The sequence below is a fragment of the Cervus elaphus genome, chromosome 12, assembly GCF_910594005.1.
Source record: "Cervus elaphus chromosome 12, mCerEla1.1, whole genome shotgun sequence".
NCBI lineage: Eukaryota > Metazoa > Chordata > Mammalia > Artiodactyla > Cervidae > Cervus > Cervus elaphus.
In genome coordinates this window covers 64,564,169-64,589,138 of record NC_057826.1, presented here as the reverse complement: position 1 = coordinate 64,589,138, position 24,970 = coordinate 64,564,169, and the positions used below count along the sequence as shown (strand labels likewise).

General features: G+C 43.4%; 2 long non-coding RNA genes across 2 annotated transcripts; one reads left to right on the top strand and one right to left on the bottom strand.

Moving 5' to 3' along the window:
* The first annotated feature begins 402 nt into the window (after window positions 1-402).
* Window positions 403-7,714, top strand: LOC122705165. Its single transcript, XR_006344046.1, has 3 exons — window positions 403-474; window positions 6,945-7,028; window positions 7,524-7,714. It is a non-coding gene; the product is annotated as an uncharacterized LOC122705165 (long non-coding RNA).
* Window positions 455-24,740, bottom strand: LOC122705164. The gene is made up of 6 exons (XR_006344045.1): window positions 20,543-24,740; window positions 15,260-15,362; window positions 13,055-13,165; window positions 12,187-12,258; window positions 8,176-8,331; window positions 455-619 (listed from the first exon to the last, which is right to left on the bottom strand). It is a non-coding gene; the product is annotated as an uncharacterized LOC122705164 (long non-coding RNA).
* Window positions 24,741-24,970: the final 230 nt, after the last annotated feature.

Below are 24,970 nucleotides of genomic sequence, written 5' to 3'. Positions count from 1 at the left end.
CATACTTATTGAAAATCAGTTGATCATAAGTGTAAAGGTTTATTTCTGGACTCCTAACTATATCCTATTGCTCTATACCTATCCTTATGCCAGCATCACACTGTCTTGATTACTGTGAATCTGTATTAAATTTTGAAACTGGGAATCACGAATCTTTCAGCTTTGTTCTTTTTCAAGAATGTTTTGGTAACTCTGGGTCCCTGGGATCTCCATATGAATCTTGAGTCAGCTTGTGAATTTCTACCAAAGAATCCAGTTAGGAATTTGAGGTGAATTATGTTGAATCTGTAGATCAATTTTAGGAGCATTGGCCTTAACCATATTAAGTCTTCAGATCCATGAATGTATTATATCTGTTAATTAGTTGCACATATGATATTTTACTTTATTTTTACTCGGCAGGAAGCTAAACTATCAGATGGTCCTGGTTCACTCTTAAACATCTGGTTACCTTGAACAAAGTCTACTAAGCAGGTAGGTGTCTTTCACAACAGCTTGAGGTTAACAGCTTCTTCTTTGCAGACAGTTGCTCAGAATAATTTAGACATACTGCCACAAACAGCTGGGTTTGGACTATAGGAAACTTCGGGTAAGTCTTCTCTGGACTTACTTTCCTTGCCTGTAAAAAAAAGCAAGGTAATCATGATTACCTCAATCACATTAGTAAAAATTTGCTAAATGAAAAATTTTTTACCATATTTATTTAATTATTCTTGGCTGCACTGGGTCTTCACTGCTGCGTTTAGGCTTTCTCTAGCTGTGGTGAGTGGGGGCTCCCCTCTAGTTGCAGTGCACGGGCTTCTCACTGCAGTGGCTTCCCTTGTGGACCGCAGGCTCTAGGGGATGTGGGCTTCAGTAGTTGTGGCACATGGGCTTAGCTGTCTTGGAGCACGTGGAATTGTTCTGGACCAGGGAGTGAACCTGTGTCCCCTGCATCGACAGGCAGATTCTTAAGCGCCAGATCACCAGGGAAGTACAAAACAAATTTTTTTTAATTATTAATATTCAATGGACAAAAGTTTGAACAGACATTTCATTAAAGAAGATATGCAAATGACCAATAAACAAATGAAAATATGCTCAGTATCTTTAGCCAACATTTGAATAAAGACTATGTTGAGATACATACCCACCAGAATGACTAAAATTTAAAAGACCAATAAGGCCATTTATTGATGAGAATACAGAACAATTGGAACTCTCATTCACTGTTGGTGGGAGTGTTAAATGGTACGACCACTTTGGAAAACAGATTGGCCATTTTCTGTAACGTTAATATGCATAAGAGTATGTGATATTTACCCAAGAGAAATGAAAATATACATCTATAGAAAGATTTGTATATGAATAGTCAGAGCAGTTTTATTCACAGTAACCGAAAATCAGAAACAATCCAATATCCATTGACAGGTGAATAGATAAATAAATTGTGATATATTTAATACAGTTAAAGATAAGTCAGGGACTTCCATGGTGATGCAGTGGTTAAGAGTTTGCCTTCCAACACAGGATTCAATCCCTGGTTGGGGAGCTAAGAACCTACATGCCTTGTGGTCAAAAAACCAAAATATTGTAAAGACTTTAAAGATGGTCCATATTAAAAAAAAATCTTAAAAAAATAAAGACAAATCAATAATTCAGTAATTTAAAAGAACATATAATGGATACACACAACAGGCATGAATCTTAAAAATATTATGCTGAATGTAGAAGCCAAACACAATGATTTTAGTTGTCAGAAATTCTGGAGCAGACAAAACTAGGCTATAGTAACAGCAGGTCTGTCTGTGGTTTCCTGTGGACAATTTGGATGGGGGGAATGACGGCAAAGAAGTTTAGGGAAACCTTCTGAGGTGATGTAAGTGCTCTGTCTTCATTGGAGGGGTAGTTATATGAGTTTATAGCCTTGGAAAAACTCATCAAGTTGCTTTTTGTGCACTTGATGTATGTTAAAATTAATATACCTAAAATGGATACATTCCTGATAAAATAAAATTAATATACTTAAAATGGAGTACATTTTATTATATGTAAATTATACCTCAAAAAATTGATTTGAAAATAAATCTACACTCCAGAATTAGCTATTACAAGTGCTCCAGCTATCTTTCTTATCTGTATCAGGTGCTCACTAATAATCAGAATTAATGTTAGAAATGGGTTTTCCAAAAAAAAAAAGAAATGAGTTTTCCTTGGTGAAAATACTTAGTGATCTATAAATTAATAAGTACCTCCCTCAGAAATTCCTTGGCAGTCCAGTGTTTAGAACTCTGAACTTTCACTGCCAAAGTCCTGAATTCAATCTCTGGTCAGAGAACTAAGATCCCACAAGCCATGCAGTGCAGCCAATAAGTAAATAAATAAATAGATGAATAAATAAATAAATGCCTCCCTCAGTCTTATCACGAGGATCAAATGTGATAACATGTGCAAATACATCTTTGATGGGCTATACAAGCAAGTCTTGGCTTATAAATCAGAGATTCTCCCCAGACTTTAAGCTTTTCCAGCCTCCCCACAATCCTGACCTAAATGCCTGAGAGGTCCCCCTAGCTGTCCCCTGCCAGGGTCTAGGCTTGTTTACAGTCACTTCCAGGTCACACGCCCACAACATCTGGGCCCACCCAGTACCCAGGACCCTGGTAGTTCTCTGTCTGGTGTCTCTCCTTAGGTATAAATAAAGCAATGTCCTGAATAATTGCACATCCTGTCCTTGGCTTTTTTCTCCCTGACCCTGCCAGTTACCCTGAGTAGTGGTTGGAAGTAGTTGGGCTTTACTGTTCTTTCCCACTAAGACAGCAGGTCTGAAGACCCTTCCAACAAAGACTCCTCTGAGCTGCTGGTGTACACGTGGGCTGCCCACTGCAGCCTCATTTACCACGATGCTGGCTCTGTAGACCAGAGCCAGGGAAAGTTAAAGTTGCTCATACCCCAGGGGTAAACATGGTTGACAGTGTTCACTGTCCTTCCAGAACTTTCTTTAGGCACATGAAGATATCTTGGCTTGTTTATAAGTGTGTGTTGGGTAGTAATTTGAAGGAAAAAAGACAAAACAGACCGGGATCATAGTCTTTCAATTCAACAAGTATTTGCTAACTATATGCTATATGCTAGACATTTCTGAATTACTGAAAATAATTCTGCATCTTGCAAATTTTGTTTAAAAGTATAAAAATCTTTTATGCCAATACATAATGATCTGTCATTATTTTTTCATTATTGTAAAACACTACACTTATCACTTCAATGTATTTCATGCTCTGATAAATATGAAATTGATAGAGGTGCCTGTAGCTATTTCTATCACCAGCATTAGATGGGATGCAATGAGCAGATTTCCTAAGATTAAGGAATCAGGCAATAGCATGGGTGAAATGATCACCACAGTAAGTTTAGGTAACATCCATCAGCTCGTATAGTTATAATTTTTTTCTCGTGATGAGAGTTATTAGGAGCTAGTCTCTCGGCAACTTTCAAATATTCAATTCGGTTCTATTAATATAGTCACCATGCTGTGCATAACATCCCCAGAACTTACTTATCTTGTAACTGGAAATTTGTACCTTTTGACAATTCTCACCCATTTCTCTCAATCCTACCCTCTACACCCTGGCCCTGGCAACCACCAATCTGCTCTCTGTTTCTATGAGTTGGGTTTTTTGTTTGTTTTTATTTAGTTAGTTTTGGCTGCGCTGGGTCTTTGTTGCTGCGCACAGTCTTCCTCTAGTTCTGGAAAGCGAGTGCTACTCTCTAGTTGGAGTGCTCTGGCTTCTCATTGCGGTGGCTTCTCTTATTGAAGAGCACAGGCTCTAGGGCACAAGGGCTTCAGTCGTTGTGGCTCGAAGGCCCTAGAGGATGGGCTCAATAGTTACGGTATACAGGCTTAGCTGCCCCGTGGCATGTGGGATCTTCCAGGACCAAGGATGGAACCCATGTCTGCTGCATTGGCAGACAGATTCTTAACTACCAGGGAAGTCCAAGTTGGGTTTTTTAGATTCAATATGTAAGTGAAATGATACAGCATTTGTCTTTCTCTGACTTATTTTGCTTAGCATAATGCCCTCAAGGCCCATCCATGTTTTCGCAAATGGCAGGATTTTCTTCTTTTTTGTGGCTGGATAATATACCATCACACACACACACACACCATATTTTCTTTCTTTATACCGTCCATCTTTTCACCGCCTTTCTTTCTACTGTCCATCAGCGGACACTTAAGTTGTTTCCATGTCTTGAATATTGTAAATAATGCAGCAGTGAACATGGGAGTCTAGACATCTTTCTGAGATAGTGATTTCATTCCCTTTGGCTGTATATCCAGAAGTGGAATTGCTGGATCACATGGTAGTTCTATTTTTAATTTTTTGAGGAACTCTTTTCCACAGTGGCTACACCCATTTATATTCCCACCAGCAGTTCACAAGGGTTCTGTTTTCTCCACATCCTCCTCAACACTTATTTCTTGTCTTTTTAATAATACTCATTCTGACAGGTATGAGAAGATATCTTATTGTGGTTTTGATTTGCCTTTCCCTGATGATTAGTGATGTTGAGCATCTTTTCATGTGCTTATTGACTCTCTGCATGTCTTCAACTCAGACCCTCTACCTATTTTTAAAACCAGATTTTTTTTCTATTGAATTGTATGAATTTTTTATATCTTTTGGATATTAACCATTTATTAGACATATAATTTGCAAATATTTTCTCCCAATACATAGGTTGCTGTTTCATTTTGTGGATGGTTTTCTTTGCTGTGCAGAAGTTTTGGATGTAGTCCCACTTGGTCTTTGCTTTTGTTCCTTTTGAAATCCCCACTTTCAATGCCAAGGAGCTTTTCTTCTATAAGTTTTACGGTTTTAGGTCTTATGTTCAAGTTTCAGTTCACTTTGAGTGGATTTTATGTGTGGTATTAGTTAATGGCCCAGTTTCTTTTGCATGTGGCTCTCCAGTTTTCCCAACACCACTTTTTTTTTTTTTTAAGTTTTTAAAATGTAATTTTTAAGCAGAGGATAATTGCTTTACAATGTTGTGTTGGTTTCTGCCATAAACAGTGAAAATCAGCCATAATCCCCTCCCTCATGAGCCTCCCCCCCTCCTCCCATTCCATCCCCAACATCATTTATTGAAGAGGCTATCTTTTTCCCATTTTACATTCTTGGCTCTTCTGTCATGAATCAGTTGGCCATATATGCATGGGTTTATCTCTGGGCTCTCTATTCTGTCCCATTGATCTATATGCATGTTTTTATACCAATACCTTACTGCTTTGATCACTATAGTTTTGTAATAAAGTGTGAAATCAAGTGTTATGCCTCCAGCTATGCTCTTTCTCAAGATTGCTTTGGCTCTTTGGGGTCTTTTGTGATTCCATACAAATTTTAGAAGTATTTTTTATATTTCTGTGAAAAAGGCCATTTGAATTTTGATAGGGATTACATTGAATCTGTAGATTGCTTTGGGAACCTGTCTTTATTTTTGACAGCTGCATGGTACCCCACAATGTGGCAGCATCACAACTCCACGAGTTTTTAAACTATTTCCCTAATTTTAGACATTCAGATTGTCTCCATGTATTTTTCTATTACAAACAAGGCTTTAGTGAATGCCTGTATCCTATGATCTTGTGCACATTTATGAATATTTCTGATACTTCTATGAGGTGAATAGCTTAATTAAAGGGAATGTACAGAATATTCCTAATTGTTGTTTCCAGGTATCGAAATGGTACCCATTTATTCCCCTACTACTAGTGTATGAGAGGATCCTGCTCCCTGTGGTCTGTGAGTACTTTTGTCAATCTGCAAGGTGACATTGGGCAAAACCTTTTCAATAGGAATCAGCCTCAGCCATCAATATTAACTGAGCAGTTTATGACCTTTAGCACAGGGCACTTCTAGACTATAAATTAAGAGAGGTCAAGCTCTGGATGCTCCCATGGGGGAGCTTCAGATTTGACTAACACTGGCTCAGGTTAGTCGTGCACTTTTACAAGTAAGGTTTCTTTTTTCCCTTCCTGCCGCCCTCCAAGATAAATGTCATTATCTCATTTACAGATGAAGAAACAAGTCCAGAGAGGTTGACGCCTCCAAATCACAAAGTTAACAAGTAACAGAGCCAGGGAGGAAGGAGCATCTGAGGGTGAAGGCAAGAGTAGCAAGGGCAAGGCCATTATTAACCCTGGGGCTTGCAGGGACCAGGCTTGGGCCTCAAGGCCAGACCAGTGGGGTGAGGGCTGGAAGTGAGACAATTCCTTCCCAGGCTGCAGTATGTGGGATCTGTTCTGCCTGAGTTTGTCCTGGTGGGGCAGGAGGCAGAGGCTGTGAATGTGGAGAGAAGGCCCTGGGTCTCCTAAGTCAGAAAGACTGAGGGAGGAGTGGGGAGGACTGTTGCCCTGATGATGGTGGAGGTGTGTACAAGTTGATTACCTGTGTGCAGGCCTTGTCTAGATGCTAATGGGAGACCTCACCCCTCTGCCCAGCTGACTGCTGCTAAGTTGCTGCCCAGAGCCCTCTGTAGAGACCTCTTTCCTCCAAATAAAAGCATCTCCTTAAACAATCCTTGCATGACTGTGGTTGTAAGCCTAGGATTGCAAGGACAGACTCTTGTTTGACCATTTCTGATTCTAGCACTTGTAGATTGGTCCCAGAACTCAGTGCTCTGAAGAAACGTTCTCAGAAGTTTCTGGCAGACAGCTGAGTGCCTTTCCCCTGAGAGTCCATTCATTCCCCAGGGAAGCTCAGCTCCAGTGGACAAGCTCACAGGATTGCAAAAACTTCTATGGCTCTATACCTGCAGAGTTTCAGTCTCAAAACAGGAGCCTCCCCACAGGCAGTACCAAAACCTAGGGGAAGGCACAAGATACCTTCCCCTCTGCCAGGTGTGTTAAGGGGGCCCTGCCCACTGGCAGCATGATTGACCTGGTAGTTTTCTGCTGTTTTCAGATCTGAGGGGCCCAACGGCTACAGAGAAGAGCCTTGTTTCCTAATGAGAATGCGGCCTAGGATCTCAGGAAGGTACAGTCGAAGGTACAGTCGACTTTCTTATTTGTAAAATTAGTAGAAACTTATCCATGGTGTGGTGATGCAAGGGAATGTCTTTATTCTTAGAAAATTCTATTTTTATATAGGGAGGGTGGGAGTGGAGAAAGCAAATATGCAAATAATTGGTGAATCTGAGTAAGAGGTACTTGGAAATTCCTTGTACTGTGCAGCTTTTCTGTTAGTTTGAAATGACATCAAAATTAAATGGTGACAGAGAAATAGAATTACAAAAATCAAATAAAATTACAAAAATCAATTCTTTGTAAATCAAAGAATTACAAAATCAAATTTAGGTATATACCCAACTAGCCCAGGAAAAGTCCTAATTTTGTGTAAATTTGAATTATTTTTATCCAATTGTAATCATGAACAATTTTATACTCTTTTTTGTGTGTGTGTGAACATAGGTCATAAACTGTTTTACATGCTGGTACACATTCCTGGCAACCATCATTTTAATGACTTATGATATTCCATTAGATGTCATAACTTCTGCTCTCTTATTGATGGACATGCAAGAGGAAGAAGAGGATTGACATCAGTTCACCATGACTTGGTACCAGGTGCCATCCACCACAGGCTATGCATTATCTTTTTAAAAAAATGTTCTTGAAGTCTAGTTGATTTACAATGTTGTGTTAATTTCTGCTGTGCAGCAAAGTGAATGTGTGATACACATACATATATATTCTCTTTCATATTCTTTTCCATTGTGGTTTATCACAGGATGTTGAGTATAGTCCTGTGCTGTACAGTAGGACCTTGTTATTTATCCGTCCTATATATATGCATTATCTTATTTGACCCTCACAATCCTACTATGATAAATATTTTTTACCCATAATGTGTGGATAAGGAGCTTATAACAAGCCAATCTTATCCCACTAGGGCAGATTCAGGATTCAGTTCCAGTCTCTCTGACCCTTCAGCCCATCCTCCTCTGCTCATGCCATCACTCTGTTTTTTTCATAACTGAAAGCTTTCTTTTCTTCCTCCTCTAACTTCACAGCTCTTTTTCTGTCCTGCAGTTTATGTCTTGTATTGTGATTAGCTCAGTGTCTCAACTCAAAGCTAGACTATGGGTTCTTTGAGTGTAGAGTCAACAGCAGAGTCATCTCTGGAATAGACTCACCTCAACAGGCTTGGTCCAGCATCTTACACACAGCAGGAGTTCACACTGCTTATTCTCTCAACAAATTCTGTCTTTATGGAAGGCCCACTATGCCCTGGATAGTGTTCCAGATTCTTGGGACATATCAGCAATTCAGTACACAATGGAGCTTACATTCTAGGGGAAGCAGATATACAATAAAGAATATATATGACAAATAAGAAAAGTAATGCAGAAGGTGCCAAGTAATGTGGAAAAATAGAACAGAGTAAAGGGAATAAGCTGGTAAAGAATCCACTTGCAGTGCGGGAGACCTGGGTTCGATCCCTGGGTCGGGAAGATCCCCTGGAGAAGGAAATGGCAACCCACTCCAGTACTCTTGCCGGGAGAATTCCATGGACAGAGGAGCGGGACAGTCTGCAGTCCATGGAAACGCAAAGAGATGGACACAACTGTGGGACCAACTTTAATTTTCACTTTTCAAGGGGAATAAAGAAGGAGGGGATGATTCAATTTTAAATAGAATAATCAGGGTAGGCCACATTGAGAAGGTAACATTTGAGCAAAGACTTAGAAGAGATAAGACTGACTCGTGTATACCACGTGAATGAGCAAGTGAGTGAATAAAATGACTCATGATACATTCTAACTATGCAATTAGAAAGCAGGCATTAGAAGGGCTATGACTCTAAACTGGGAAAGGTAAATTCCAAGGAGAGATAAGATCAAAGTTTAGAAGATCATACCAAGCACAGATGGGGTGGACAATGACTCATTCCCCAAATAAAGCACCAATTTGCTATTTCAAAATAATTTTGGAGCTTAGAAAACTGCTTTCCATAGCAGGGAATAAACACGTGAGACTCACTCCCCAAAGATGGTATAGGCTGAAAGCACAGGACAGTTTTTATTATACCAATAGATGTGGGCCCTGAGGTCAGTGACTGAAAGAAGTTGGGGATGTTTTCAGGGTATGGAAAACAATAGAATGGGAAAGACTAGAGATCTCTTCAAGAAAATTAGAGATACCAAGGGAACATTTCATACAAAGATGAGCTCAGTAAAGGACAGAAATGGTATGGACCTAACAGAAGGAGAAGATATTAAGAAGAGGTGGCAAGAATACACAGAAGAACTGTACAAAAAAGATCTTCACAACCCAGATTATCACAATGGTGTGATCACTCACACTCACCCAGAGCCAGACATCCTGGAATTCGAAGTCAAGTGGGCCTTAGGAAGCATCACTACAAGCAAAGCTAGTGGAGGTGATGGAATTCCAGTTGAGCTATTTCAAATCCTGAAAGATGATGCTGTGAAAGTGCTGCACTCAATATGTCAGCAAATTTGGAAAATTCAGCAGTGGTCACAGGACTGGAAAAGTTCAGTTTTCATTCCAATCCCAAAGAAAGGCAATGCCAAAGAATGCTCAAACTACTGCACAGTTGCACTCATCTCACATGCTAGTAAAGTAATGCTCAAAATTCTCCAAGCCAGGCTTCAGCAATACATGAACCGTAAACTTCCAGATGTTCAAGCTGGTTTTAGAAAAGGCAGAGGAACCAGAGATCAAATTGCCAACATCCACTGGATCATCGAAAAAGCAAGAGAGTTCCAGAAAAACATCTATTTTGGCTTTATTGACTATGTCAAAGCCTTTGACTGTGTGGATCACAATAAACTGTGGAAAATTCTGAAAGAGATGGGAATACCAGACCACCTGACCTGCCTCTTGAGAAACCTGTATGCAGGTCAGGAAGCAACAGTTGGAACTGGACATGGAACAACAGACTGGTTCCAAATAGGAAAAGGAGTATGTCAAGGCTCTATGTTGTCACCCTGCTTATTTAACTTATATGCAGAGTACATCATGAGAAATGCTGGGCTGGAAGAAGCACAAGCTAGAATCAAGATTGCCGGGAGAAATATCAATAACCTCAGATATGCAGATGACACCACCCTTATGGCAGAAAGTAAAGAGGAACTAAAGAGCCTCTTGATGAAAGTGAAAGAGGAGAGTGAAAAAGTTGGCTTGAAGCTCAACATTCAGAAAAATAAGATCACGGCATCTGGTCCCATCACTTTATGCCAAACAGATGGGGAAACAGTGGAAACAGTGGCTGACTTTATTTTGGGGGGCTCCAAAATCACTGCAGATGGTGATTGCAGCCATGAAATTAAAAGATGCTTACTCCTTGGAAAGAAAATTATGACCAACCTAGACAGCATGTTAAAAAGCAGAGACATTACTTTGTCAACAAAGGTCCATTTAGTTAAGGCTATGGTTTTTCCAGCAGTCGTGTATGGATGTGAGAGCTGGACTATAAAGAAAGCTGAGAGCTGAAGAATTGGTGTTTATGAACTGTGGTGCTGGAGAAGACTCTTGACAGTCCCTTGGACTGCAAGGAGATCCAACCAGTCCATCCTAAACGAAATCAGTCCTGAGTGTTCATTGGAAGGACTGATGTTGAAGCTGAAACTCCAATACTTTGGCCACCTGATGCAAAGAACTGACTCATTTGAAAAGACCCTGATGCTGGGAGGGACTGGGGGCAGGAGGAGAAGGGGACGACAGAGGATGAGATGGCTGGATGGCATCATCGACTCGATGGACATGGGTTTGGGTGAACTCCGGGAGTTGGTGAGGGACAGGGAGGCCTGGTGTGCTGCGGTTCATGGGGTTGCAGAGTCGGACATGACTGAACGACTGAACTGAACTGATGCCCAAACTCTTCGTTGGGATCCCGGGTAAAAATCTAGCCTCATGCCATGTTAGAACTTAGAATCTTGGTAGGTTGAACCCTGGACTGTGTATCCTACATCAACAAACATTGAAAGTCCTTTCTTTTACACTTCACATCTTTGATGTTTGTTAAACGAATTACAAGCTGGACAGGCAGAATTATTACATTTGTGACTTTTTTAAAAGTACAGGAACTACATAACATCAGTTTTTTCAAACATATGATCATGGTTTCTGACCAGATCAGGATATGTCACCTTGTATAATCCTTAACAATTGATTTGCTTAATAATTTCAAAATTAAATGGCTTCTGTTCTTTACAGAATGTTTCTATTAGAAATTGTTGTTGTCATTTATTCGCCAAGTCATGTCTGACTCTTGTGCGACCCCGTGGACTGTAGCCTGCCAGACTCTTCTGTCTATGGGACTTCCCAGGCAAGAATACTGGAGTAGGTTGCCATTTCCTTCTCCAGGGGGTCTTCTTGACCCAGGGATTGAACCCGCGTCTCCTGTTTGGCAGGTGGATTCATTATCACTGAGCCACCAGAGAAGACCTTTTATAGAAATGTATAAACTTAATTTTGATGAAATGAATCATAGCTGAAATGTATGAAGTTGGCTTAATAGATGATTTCTGGACAATAGAGGCTCGCTTGTGAAGCAAGTACCTCCTGAAAATTTTCTCTGTGTATATACATTTTTGTTTATAGAGAACACCCATTTGACATTACAGTTTTTAAAAAAGACTTAAACTTTTTATATACTGATATGGAATGTTCTCAAATCAGTAAAGACTGGCATGTATTTGATGCTATTATTTCTATTAAAAATATACACCTACAGCCTCATTTATGTATAGAATATCCCTGGAAGGATGCACCAGGAATTGGGGATAGCATCTGTCTCCAGGGTAGGAAACAGGGTGATTAGAAAACAAGGGAAAGTGGCAGAGGTAATTTTTAACTCTATATCCTTTTATATCTTTGACCTTAGTGCCATGTGTATGTATTATTTAGTAAAAAACTAAAATAGTTTTAAACACAACATAAAAATAAATAATTTATGTTCTAGGGTAATTATATAGTCACCAAAATGACTCAGAAATTAAATAATGAATGTTAGTGTTATGACACATTGACAAGGTCAGGGCAAGCACTGTCTGAGTCCAGGAAACGCCTTTTCCTAATTCTCCCTTTAAATGTAGACAAGTATTTTAAGCTAGTTGACCTCAATTTTGATTTAACAATTTACTCAAAATACAACTTATTTCTCTTTATCAGATAAGGACCTCTGCTCCGATTTCACAGCATCCACCATATCTGCTCTTCAGGATTGCCTTTTCTTTTTTAAATTGCAGCTTCTGAAACATGAAGGCTTTAATAATTATATGAGCAACAGATATAAACACACAACTTGCACAAGATAAAATACAAGTAGTAAACCTAAGCATGGAAAATAGTCCATCTCACGGATCAAAGAAATTCAAACTAAAAGAAAGAAATACTGTATTCAATAAGCAATTTATTCAAAGGTTTATCCCAGTGGAAAGAAGGGTCTGGTAGAATCTGTATCTATTGATATCACTGGCTAAAATATAAATCAGCTCAGCCCTTTTACAAAGTGTAGCCATAAAAATATTAATGTTGAGCCTGCATCTGCCAGGGTGGAAGGAGGGAAATCAGGCTGGGAAAGTTGGGTAGAACCAGATTATGGAGGATCCTGGCTGCTAAGCCAAGGTCTCCAGGCCCTATACTGTCAGACAGAGGAAGCATTGCAAATACTGGATTAGAGCTCTGCATCAGGGAAATTAACCCAGCAGTGGGTTATAAGATGAACAGAACAAGCAAGAAGGTGGAGTGGGGAAGCCACTTAGAAGGCTTCTGCAGTAGTCTCTATGAGAGGCAATGATTAATTAAATGAAACAGCCTAAGATGTGTGAGTACCTTGTGGGTGATGAGCCATTATCATAAATCTCCAGCCTCCCCAAGCATCTGGTTTACAGTCTGCCCTGAGCAGAAATATTTCATAATAACACCTTATACTTCTATAGCCCTTTAAAGTTTTCCTTTTTTAAAGTGCTTTCATGTGTGTTACCTCATTTGATTTTCTAGGGTGTTTACAAGTTAATATTTGTAAAGTTTTCCCATGTAACAGACCTAGGTCTATGGGTTTATAATTTCTGGGGTCCACCCCGCCTCTCCTCCTTCCTTCAAGCTTCCCTTTTTTGTTCAGTGTTCAGGCGCTCCATAGTTCTTTATTACATTTCACTGCAAAAAAAAAAAACAACAAAACAAACGAGTGACTGAACAATGCATAGGCTCCTGGTTTAAGTACCCCCCTGCCCCACACACACCACCCCAACAAGGCAGGTAAGTCATCAGTGTGCTGGATTTGAGCGCATTTGGCTTATTTAATCATTTGTTCATCTTTCTTGAATTGCAGTGGCATTTCACATGTTCCACTGTATGCTGTCCCCCGATGCTCTGCATACACGAGTGAGCCCACAAGGGGACCTAGCCTTCCCTCACCTCCCTCCAGCTCCAACCCTACTCCCATCCCAAGGAGGAACATCTCCCACAGGAGGCCCCCAAAGGGAGCCCAAGTCAGACAGACCCAATCCACAAGAAGTGGGTCTAGTGATCACCCAGGAAACCTGGGGCCTGGGCCTGCACTGTGCTGGAGACTTCGTAACTCGGGGCTTCTCTGGCTTTCAGAGGCACTAATGAGCAGGGCTGAGCGGTAATTAAGTCTGTGCTGAGCTCCACATCAGGCAACACAGCTGCAGCCAGCCAGGAGGAGGGAGAGGGAGGAAGACAGGAAGGAGGCCCCAGCCCTCTCTTTCCACTCCGAGCCCGCTCTCGGGGGCTCTATCAAGAGGAGGCCGTAAAGCCATAGGTTGAGGGAACAGCTATAGGAAACAGCTGCTCAGGGCTGGAGGGAAGGCACCCGGATGCCAGCCAGGTGTTGCCGTCCAGCCCATGGGCTGCCAGCGGGCCAAGCTGCAGGTGTGTCAGACGCGACTTTTACTCTGTCTTGCAACCAGCTTGGCACTGCAGGACCTGCAGCAGGGTGGGGCTGAGGCCTGGCAGGAAAGAAGAGGGATGACACATACTACCCACTACTCATTGCCATGCAGGTACACCATTGTCTCTGGGGAGCCTGGGACCTCCTCCGGCTCTCACCCAGACCAAGCAGCTCTGGGTGAAAACTATCATCAATGTCAATTACTCAGGGAGTGATCCTCTGAAAGTCGCCGGATCGATTGGACCCCCTCCGTGCCCTCCAGCGGGAAGGCTGATGTGAAAACAGAGACATGCCTTTATTTGGGTGTCTTTCTTTGGACGTTTGCATTTTTCATTTTCTATTTCTATTTTTGAAAGAATCATTTGGCGTTTCTTTATGTTTCAGCATATGTCTCTTGGAGCCATAAAGGAGTTTGCAGTGTGGAAAAAGTGACATTTGATCTGAAGGAGTCTGGAGGGGATCTCTTGAGTGTGGGGAGCTGACCTTTTGTAACCACCCACCCAGAGCACGGGCTGCGAAGTGTGAGCTGAGCCTCCAGGAAGGTTGTCTGGTGCCCTCCACAGGTCAAGTCACCACGGGAGCCTTGGTGACAGCCGCGAGAGCGTGTGCGTGCTGTCCTCTGGTGCCTCTCCCCCATGGTCTCTCTAGATGGCTGTGGCTAACCTTTTGTCCCCCTCTCACTCTGTGGCCAGCTGTCCCAGTTCTCCGTCTCTCCCTCTCTCCTTTCCGCCCAGCCCGGATGCCTGAGGGCTGGGCCGAAGGGAAGCAGTTGTTGCTGTTTTTCCCCAGCTCCCGCTCAAACCTGACACCCACAGAAAGGTCAAGCCCACGTGGTTCAGTACATCCCTGCCTGGCCCGCCCCAGCTGTTGCCATGACGACTGCTGGGCTGGAAATGTCCTTAGCCACCTCTACTCAGCACGTTGGGTGGCTGTCCCAGGCTCCGTTCTCAGAAAAGCCATTCCTGCCAGGCATTCCAGAGTTACAGGGCTTCCGGGAATACGGACAGACAGAAAAACAGACCAGGTCAGAGGCACACACTCTGACCTAGACAAAGAGAAGCAAGCAGACTTAGGGACCCAGAGACTCTGAAGATGCAAGAGAGATGGTGACAGAACCTTGGCAACGCAGGACAGAGGGGAAAATAAAGTGAAACACAGTCAGAGATGGAAATGAGAAAAAGAAAGAGAGGAACAGGGACCCCTGATGACATAAGCAGAGAGAACCCCAGGCTAAAAGGATACAGGAGAGGGTCTGAGGGAGGGAGGGGAGAGGAAGCAGGCAAAGGTGTGAGAGAAGTCAGTTTTCACACCCTCTTGCTCCCATCCCAGTAAATTACCTTGTTATGTGCAGGGCTCGGATCCAATATTTCTCTTTGTCTCATCCTCTCCAAGGGCTCAGGTGGAGTCTGAGAGGATTTGCTGGCCAGGCTCTTCCTCTGGCTGGATAACATTTGCCACCTTAGGGGAGTGATCTTGTCCTAAGCTAATAATGATAAACTTGAACCCCACTCTGCACCAGCACATAAACACACACACACACCCCTCTTCCTGCCCTAGGGAAGTCCTTGGTTCATCTCACCCCTAACTCATCATAAATACCCACTCTCAGCCTCACCTCTCCAAGGTGGTAAAATGGGCATTGGAACACTGATCGAGGATGAAAAGAAAAGAGGGAAAATTAAAGACTTATGGATGTGGACATCAGAGATGACGAAGAAGCCCTGGAAGGTAATTAACATGGAAGAGGAGAGAAGAGATGGTCTGGAAAGACTGAGTACCAGACAGGAGTGTGGGAGTAAGAAGATAAGAGGAACCAAGAGAGGAAGAGAGAGAGGTGTTCAAGCTCTGACCAAAGCAGGCCAGAGAAGTTAGAGGAGTAGTGAGCCAACTTGGATTGGTCCTCTGGGTCTGGCCAGGAACCCTGCCTCCAGTGTTGGTGTTCTGATTTCCCATCTTTGAAGTGTCTCTGTGGCCTTGAGTGAGGTTTCTCGGGGTCTTTGAGTTCCTGGTTGTGCTTAGCCTTTTCTTTTTAAGAGATAGTGAGAGGAAACTCGGAGCCCATCCAGCCTTCGGCCTTCCCTGACCTTGAACACAGTGTAGGACAAAGGAGCCAATGTCCCTGATGTCACTGTTTCCAGCTCACATGTGGATGGAGAAGAGAACAGGTGCCAGCTTAGAGGGCCCAGCCTGATGACCCCAGCCCAGAGAGCCCAGCGAGGGAGTCAAGCCCAGAAGGGAGACTTGAGCCCAGTAGAGCTGTGGGTGGACATTCAGACAGGGCTGCGCTGAACTAGCCAACTGGGAATGTGCTATCAAAGGTCCCACACTGGAATGTGCACCATGGAGGCTAGAATGTGCAAATCAAAGGTCCCACGCTGCCCTGGAAGATAAGTCTGGTCCTGGGTGGGAAAGGGGCTGTAGCAGATGTTGTTGTTAGTACCCGATGTCCTTCCAGCCCACTTTTGTGTCCAGCTGCCGCTGCAGTAGATGGTTCTGACACATTCTCTCTTATGCCAGAGGCTCTCCTCAGCCCCTGCCCAGCAGCTTGGAAGTCTCAAGAGCTTAACTCTCCCAAAGGGCAAACCTCAATCAACAAGGGATGGCACTGGTGGAATTACTTTATCACTCGGGGAGGAATTCTGATCGGTGATCTGTATGGCTCCTCAGAGTGGTCCCAGGAGGACTGAGCTGTAAGTAGCCGAAGTGGGCCCCTCAATTCAATTTCCCCATCTCATTGCTCCCTCACTCCTACTCAGCCCCTAAAATAATGCCTACATCCAAGTCCTTGTCTCATGATATGTATTCAGAGAGCATAAATAGCACGAGTGCTGTCTTTCTGTGACCTTCAGAGCCAAAGTCAGTCACCTTAAGGCTGAGCTAAGATAAGAAGTGTTGGAAAGGGACTTCCCTGGTGGTCCAGTGGCTAAGACTCCCAATGCTGGGGGACCTGCGTTTGATCCCTGGTCAGGGAACTATATCCTACATGCCGCAACTAACAATCTACATATTGCAACTAAAAATCCTGAGTGTCACAACTAAGACCCGGTGCAGCCAGCCAAATAAATAAATATTAATTTTTTTAAAACGTGTTGGAAGGCTCCATTCCTGACTGCTGGTTGGTAGGTCTGATTCTGCTGATCAGAAACACCTGATCAGGTGTTTCTTGGAAGGGGTCATTATCATCTAGGGAAGGAAAAGCGATCAGCAGCTCTACCTGCCAGATGTTGGGGAGGCCAGGGCAGACTTGTTAACAGCAAGCTTACATAGGTCTCCAACAGACAACCATGAACTGTTGTAACTGGGAAGGAACCTCAGGGGGTTACCTGATCCAACTTTCCAGTAATTTGGGAATTCCCTTTACAACCTCTCCGACACTTGCTTAAACACCTCTAGTGACAGGGAACTCACTACCTTTACAAGTAAGCATTGTCCATTCTTGGATAGCTATTAGAAAGTTCTTACCCTAAATGGTCACTGGCCTCCTTGAGACTTCTCCACACTGGACCTAGTTGTCCTTTGTACTTCGCTGTCTCATCTTTCTATCCAAGGCTGCTCCAAATATTCTAAGGCCAAGCGTGTCTACTACATCTTCTCTTGTCTAGGCCAAAAACTCTTATTGCCTTGATGGTTCTTCAAATGACTCAATCTTCTGAGCCTCCTCATCCTGGACCCCTCCTCCAGGGGGCACTGTGACTTGTCAACATTCCTCTTTCAGTGTGGTGCCCCAATGATGCTTCGGAGCAGTATGACCAGCGCAGAATGTATTTTTCACTACTATGGCCCTAAGTACGTTTCCACTATTGATTTCTAGAATTATAATTTTTTGGCAGGTACACAGCACTGTTCACTCAACTGAAGACACTGAATGTCTGTGCTTTTGGCTTCTCTGCATCCCTTTTGATTTTTTTTTAAGATTTATTTATTTATTTTTGGCTGTGCTGGGTCTTTGTTGATGTGTGGGGGCTTTCTCTAGATGCAGGAACAGGGGCTACTCTTCATTGCTGTGTGTGGGCTTCTCATTGTGGTGGCTTCTCTTGTTGCAGAGAACAGGCTCTAGGCATGCACGCTTCAGTAGTTGCAGCTCTAGAGTGCTGGCTTGTTAATTGTGGCACATGAGCTTAGTTCTGCAGCATGTGGGATCTTCCCGGACCAGGGATTGAACTCATGTCCCCTGCATTGGTAGGCAGATTTTTTAACCCCTGGATCACCAGGGAAGCCCTTTTTGCTCTTTTTTTCAGGTAACCGTAACTCTTCCCCCACTTGCCATTCTCAAATGGGTCTGGTGTAATTGCCAACTCCCAAACCCTGTACCCATTCCCAGGGGTTTGGACCCATGACCTAGGCTCAGCCAAGAAATGAGTATTCTTTCCCTGGTCCCAGTAACTGTTTCAATGAGCATGTGACCCAAGCCAGACCAATCAGATTCCTTCTCTGGGATTTATTATATAGAGCTAGAAGGGAGAGCTCCACCTTTGGATTTGCTAAACTGGGCTGATGTGCTGAACTCTCTGTGCGACACCAACACACACATCAAAGATAAAAGTGAAAAAAAGACTGAAGATACTGTTTTAGTCCTTAGATCTAGCTGGCCTTGAGGCCAGTTCCACTTCTGTTCTTCCCCATCAGTGTCCCTTTATAGCTTAATCTAGTTTGAGTCTGCTGCTACTGCTGCTAAGTGACTTCAGTCGTGTCCAACTCTGTGTGACCCCGTGGACTTCAGTCCACCAGGCTCCTCCATCCATAGGATTTTCCAGGCAAGAGTACTGGAGTGGGTTGCCATTGCCTTCTCTGAGTTTGAGTCTAGCTTCTGTTAATTCCTTTCTCAAATTCATGGATTCTTTCCACAGCTGTGCTACCTATTGACAAGCCCATTGAAGGAATTCATCTTTGATATCATGTGTTTTTTATTTCTAGCATTTCCTTTTCACTTTCTTTTTATTTTTTATTTGGCTGCACCAGGTCTTAGCCGCAGCACACAGAATCTTTGATCTTCATTGTGGCATCAGAATCTTTAGTTGCAGCATGTGGGATCTAGTTCCCTGACCAGAAATTGAACCCGGGCCCCCTGCATTGGGACCATGGAGTCAGCCAGGGAAATCCCTCCATTTGGCCTTCTTATAGTTTCTGTGTTTGTGCCAAAATTCCCCCTTTGTTCGTGGAAGCTGCCAACTTTTTTCCAACAGGCTGTTTAACATAACTAAGTTGTTTCTATTTTTAAAGTTCCTGTCTGATGGTTTCAATGTCTGTGTCATTTGTGAGTCTAGTTCTGTTGATGTATCTTTTTTTTTTATTTTTTTTTTTTTCCAGTGGGTTTTGTCATAATGTTGATGTATCTTTTGACAATGGATTGGATTTTTTTCTTTGTTGACTTTTTGTATGTTTTGTAAATTCTTATTGAGTGCCTATCGTGTGTAGAACAGCAGAGACTGAGGTCAGCAGTATTTGTGCCTGGAAATGGTCACACCTCTTCTGTCTGCAAGTTGGTCTGAGGGGTGGGTGCAAGATGGAATTAATCTAGTTAGGAGTCAGGCAGGGTTTGGATTTTGTTGTTGCTGTCTTTATCTCAGTGCATCACAGACAAATCCTTCTAGTGATGGCTGCTTAGAGTGGAGACCACGTGTCAGAGGGTTTTTCTGTATTCCTGCTCCACCCCCACCTTTTCAGCCATCCCAGCGTGCCAGCCCCTCTACCCGGAGGAGATGCCCATCACTTGCTCTTTAATGCTAGGCTCAGGGGGGTTAAAGCGGGGTCTCTGACATCCTGCTTCCGCTTCAGTCTTAGGCAGGTCCTATGTGAGTTTCAGGAGTGGGGCTTTCTCAGTATTTCTGATCCTGCTCCCAGTGATGGCCAAACTCCACCTCCTACCTGTGGTTGGTTTTGGGTCAATCTTTCTCCCCTTTCCCCCAACAGAGCAGACATTGGCTTGAATTTTCAGCCTGAGATAGTTCCCTGCTTCTCCCCTTGGAGTAGACGGCTTTTGCTTCTGTTTTTCCCCCAAAATCAATGGGTTTTCAAGAGTCAGAGAAGGACAAGAAGGTTTTTTACCCCTCACCTAGAAGTAGATGAGGGCTTCCCTGGTCACTCAGTGGTAAAGAATCCACATGCCAATGCAGGAGACATGGGTTTGATCCCTGGGTCAGGAAGATCCCCTGGAGGAGGAAATGGCAACCCACTCCAGTATTCTTGCTTTGGAATTCCCATGGATAGAGCAGCTTGGTGGGCTACAGTCCATGGGGTTGCAAAGAGTTGGACAAGACTTAGCACTAAATGAAAACAGTAACAACTTAAGCAAAACTCTGTTGCCCCTCCCTCAGTAACTTAAGGCTGTTGCTTATTAGAGAAAAGGATTGTGGGAGCAGCTGAGGCCTTTTGCCTTCCCCCAGCAGCTGCCTTATTCAATATATGCTTGCACTAACCAAAGAGGAAAGCTCTCTCTCATTTCCTGCCCTGCTCTCACTTTTTCTCAGGAACCTCAGGGGGAGTCAGTAGAATAAAGCGTGCCTGTGAGTATATAAACTCCCCTGTGTCTGGAATGGTCTCCAGCTACCCTAAACTGACATGCTAGCCCATGACACCCTAGCTTTTAAACATTTGTTAAAATTTTTTTGGTTTCATCTTACCTGCTTATAAGATAGCCACCCGTTTCCTGCGCTCTGCTAAAGTTGAAACAGTTCGTGTGTCTGTCTCTCTCTCTTGAAGAGGCTTTACTTGGTTGCCTGGTGACCTCAGCTTTCTGAGGGCTCAAGAAAAGCTGTGATTTTGTAGATTATCTGGCTATTCCTCATTGTTAAGGTGACAGTGATGTTTTCTTGAAGCATTGTTCATCCTCAGCAGAAATACAAGTCCTCAAGTCACTGTCACCTCTTAGGGAACTGCAACCACCTCACAGCTGATGCCTGCACCCAATTTTGTTCCCCTCCGTGCTACACCCAGCATAAATATTTAAATTTTGTAACCATCAGAAACTAAAAGGGGCTGCAAATTAGCTATAAAATCTGAAACCTAGGTTATGGTGTAAACACGTACTCAGTCGTGTCCAACTCTTTGCGCACCCTACGTGCTGTAGCCCGCCAGGTTCCTCTGCCCTTCAGATTTTTCAAGAAAGAATACTAAAGTGGGTTGCCATTTCCTCCTCCAGGGGATTTTCCCAAGCCAGGGATCAAACCCACATCTCCTGTGTCTCCTGCATTGGCAGGCGGATTCTTTACCACTGAGCCACCAGAGATGCCCAGGTTATGGTGTACCAGTTATCTATTGCTGAGTAACAATCCAACCCAAACCGTAGTGGCTTAAACCATGACATTTACTCTGTTCATGAATCTATAGGGTTTGCAGGGACAGCTTGTCTCTGTTCCACTTGGAGTCAGCTGGGGTGGTTTGAAGGCTGAGCCTAAACTTGTTTGAATCACTGGGGTGGGAACACTCAAACAACTGGGGGCTAACCTGTGGGAGCCTCTCTGGCTCTCTGCCGGGCCTCTCTTGTATGGAGGCTTTGAGGTTGCCAGGCTTCTCACGTGCTGGCTCAGAACTACCAAGGAACATTTTGAGAGAGAAAGAGAGAGATTCCAGGTGAAATGTGTTTATGACCTCGTCTCAGAAGTTACATTATTTGTGCTGTGCTGTATTAGCAGGGCAGTTACATAGGTCTAACCAGGCTCCAGGGGAGGGAATATTGACCCCACATCTCAGCGGAAGAGTGTCCACACCACTGTAAGATGAACATGTGGGATGTGATATATTGATATGGCCATCTTTGGAAAATACAAGCTGCAGTACATGATTCTATTTGTTCTAGAGTAGTGAAAAAATAACTTCAAAGAAACCAAGCTAGAAAATAAAAACACAGAAAAACCACAAAGCCATCTGATTGCATTATTTCATGTCGACAGATCATTGCCAAGTGTGAATTTGTGTTCCCCTCATCAATTTAGGCTTCCCTGGTGGCTCAGACGGTAAAGCGTCTGTCTGCAATGCAGGAAACCCGGGTTCAATCCCTGGGTTGGGAAGATCCCCTGGAGAAGGAAATGGCAGCCCACTCCAGTATTCTTGCCTGGAAAATCCCATGGACGGTGGAGCCTGGTAGGCTACCTTCCATGGGGTCACAAAGAGTCGGACGTGACTGAGCGAGACCTCTATCAATTTAAACATGTCAAACCCATGGCAGCTATAACCATCTTTCTAGATGCAATTCTGATCCTGTCACTGCCCCTCTTCAAATGACCCTTTAGATCCCTGTTACTCCCCAAATAAATTCCAAACTCCTGAACATGGCTTATAAGCCCTTCACACCTGGCCTTGTTTATTAATTTCCAACCTCACCTTTGATGCTGCCTCCCTTGTCCTTTATACGCCAGCTACCCTGAACCACTAGCCAGTATCCAAACTTTCTTTGGCCTTTTGTACTTGCTGTTTTCCTCTTCTGGGACTTTTCTCCGCCACCAGGCTCTTACGCCTCTCATCGCTCCAGCTGCTATTCTTTTTCCTGGACTCAGCTTCCCTAACTTGCTCTTCCTCCTACCTCCCACCTAACTGGCCTAGGGCTCTCATCTCTCCTTCCCATATGCTCTCAAAGTATTCTGTGCCTATGCTGAGGCCCTCCAGCACCAGTTAACCAGGCTGCATCACCCCCTCCATCGACTCACGTGGGAAGATAGTTTTATTTTATTCCCCACTGTGCGCAGTGCTTGAAGCATGGCAGGGGCTCAACAAATATTGGTTAGAGAAATGAATCTGTGCCTTAAATAGCCCACTAGGTACAAGTAAACAGCCCTCCCACAAGCCTGAGCTAGCTACGGCAGGGTCCTGTCTTGAATGTTATAACTGAGGTAGGGCCAAAGCTGGTTGGGAGAGTTTGGAATTTTCAGGAAAATATCAGCCGCTTTATGTGGTTGGAGCTGTTCCTAACTTTGGGGGACTCATTCCAAGGCAAGGCCAGGGAGTAGCTCCAGGACATCTTTCCTCTTCCCACAACAGTCCTGGTGGGCAGGGCTGCCTGACAGGAACACACCTCGGCAACAGCTGGTAAGATGTTTGTTTACTTGCTATGCTCCATCCAGAGCCTATTTCTGGAGCAGGTACTGGACGCAAGCCTGTGCCATTCCAGCACTGATCTTGCCAAGCCCTGAGCCAGGAGAGACAGCGGCAGTCACTTACCTTATCTCCCTGGCTCCAACCCAACCTTCTCTGGATATACCCAGTCATGACCTTTTTGCCCTGTTGGGAATTGCCCTTCTCTGCCACTAATGTTTAGCAGTAAATATTGCTCTTTCTGTTTCATTAAGGACAAGAGGAAGGAAGAAAGTTAAGGGTGATAAGAAAGGTTCTCTCAACTCATAAATTTTACTGATTTGAGGAAGTCTTAACTGGAGTTCCTTGGGAGTTCCCAGGGTCAAAGGAAACAGATCAGCATTTTTGGCCAATAGAATTTTTGCTATGGTTAGTCTCATTTCTGAAAGGGAACTGGAATACTAAGAGGTCATTTGACTAATTTAAGTAAGCCACAGCATGGATAAAGATAGCACCCAAGACTCTTGGTTTCAAATTTAGGACTGATACATCCATTGCCTAAGTTAAATTTATATTAAAAAGGTAGCTTTGGAAACTAATACCAAATTTTTTTTTTGGTAAATAGTTTCACCTTGTTTTTAGACCAATCACTTAAGTTGTCAGCTCTAAACCAATTAAGAAACCATAGTTAAAAAAAAAAAAAGAAACCATAGTTACAAACTGCTGAACTCCCTTCTGTGGAAGCCTGTCTATGCTGAAGAGTGAAGTAAAAGGGCAGTCAGAGATCCAGGGCCTTCCCCTCACACCAGCCCCCAGTTTTCAGCCTGGGCTAGACACCTTTCAGTCCTACAGTTCCTTCTCAGTTCCTATAAATCAACTCCACCTTTTTTAACAGTAAGATTCCTGTTACTTAGGTCGAAAATGGGAGGAAGGGAAAAGGCAAAGTTGGAATCCTGCCTGAATGAGAGTTACACTGTTTTCTGGTTCAGAAGCGTTCTCTAACCATCGATGAGCAGCTGCTCTTTGGGAGAATATTTCAGACCTCACTGCTTTTCTTCTTAAATTGTTGTTAATGATGAATAATTTTGTTTATCATGCAAGGAGAAGGAAAAAAAATTTTTTTTTTCCTTTCCTTTTTAAACTTATCCATCCATCTGAAAGCCATCAATCAGATGGCTCTGTAGGAAGAGTGAGGGCTGGCACCTGAACCAGGCAGAATCCTTTGCACGCTTAGTTCAGGACCAGATGATTGTCAGTGTCTAGCTTCCTCCAAGTGTCTGGGGAACAGAGGGTCACTCACTTTGTCAAAGACATCCTACTAATAAAAGGCAGTAGGAATAAAGTTAACACCAGTAGTCAATGGCAGGAAAAAAAAAAGGAAAATCAATCAGGAAATTATGACAAAACTATTCATACAACCTGGTTGGTTCCCATCCTTCCGGGCAAGGCAAAACTTCTAAATCTATCTGATTTAGAAATGAGCAAATGTTCGCTGGAGATTTTTGTGGCTACCTGTTTATCATTAGGGATTTGGAACCTATTATCCAAAACGAAGCTCCATTGGAGCCATAACCCCAGAGCTCCTACCCTCACAGCGCTGAAGTTTGGCTTGTCAGAGGGCACGTGTTAGGAAAGGAAACTGGCAGGGCTTCCCTGGTGGTCCAGTGGTTGAGAATCCACCTGCCAATGCAGGGGACACCAGTTCAATCCCCACTGTGGGAAAATCCTACATTCTATGGGAAGATCCTACATGCCCAGGGGCAACTAAGCCCATGTGCCACAACTACTGAAGCCCACATGACCTAGAGCCTGTGCCCCCCCAAGAAAAGCCACCGCAAAGAGAAGCCCACGCACTGAAACTAGAGAGTAGACCTCTTCTCTGCAACCAGAGAAAGACTGCTCACAGCAACAAAGACGCAGCACAGCCATAAATAAACAAATCTTTTTAAAAAAAAAATAAAACAGTAATCTGGCAGAGGTTATCAGCTCTCCTGCACTGACGTGCGTTTGTCTTTAACTCCTCACTGCCTGGAAGCATTTCT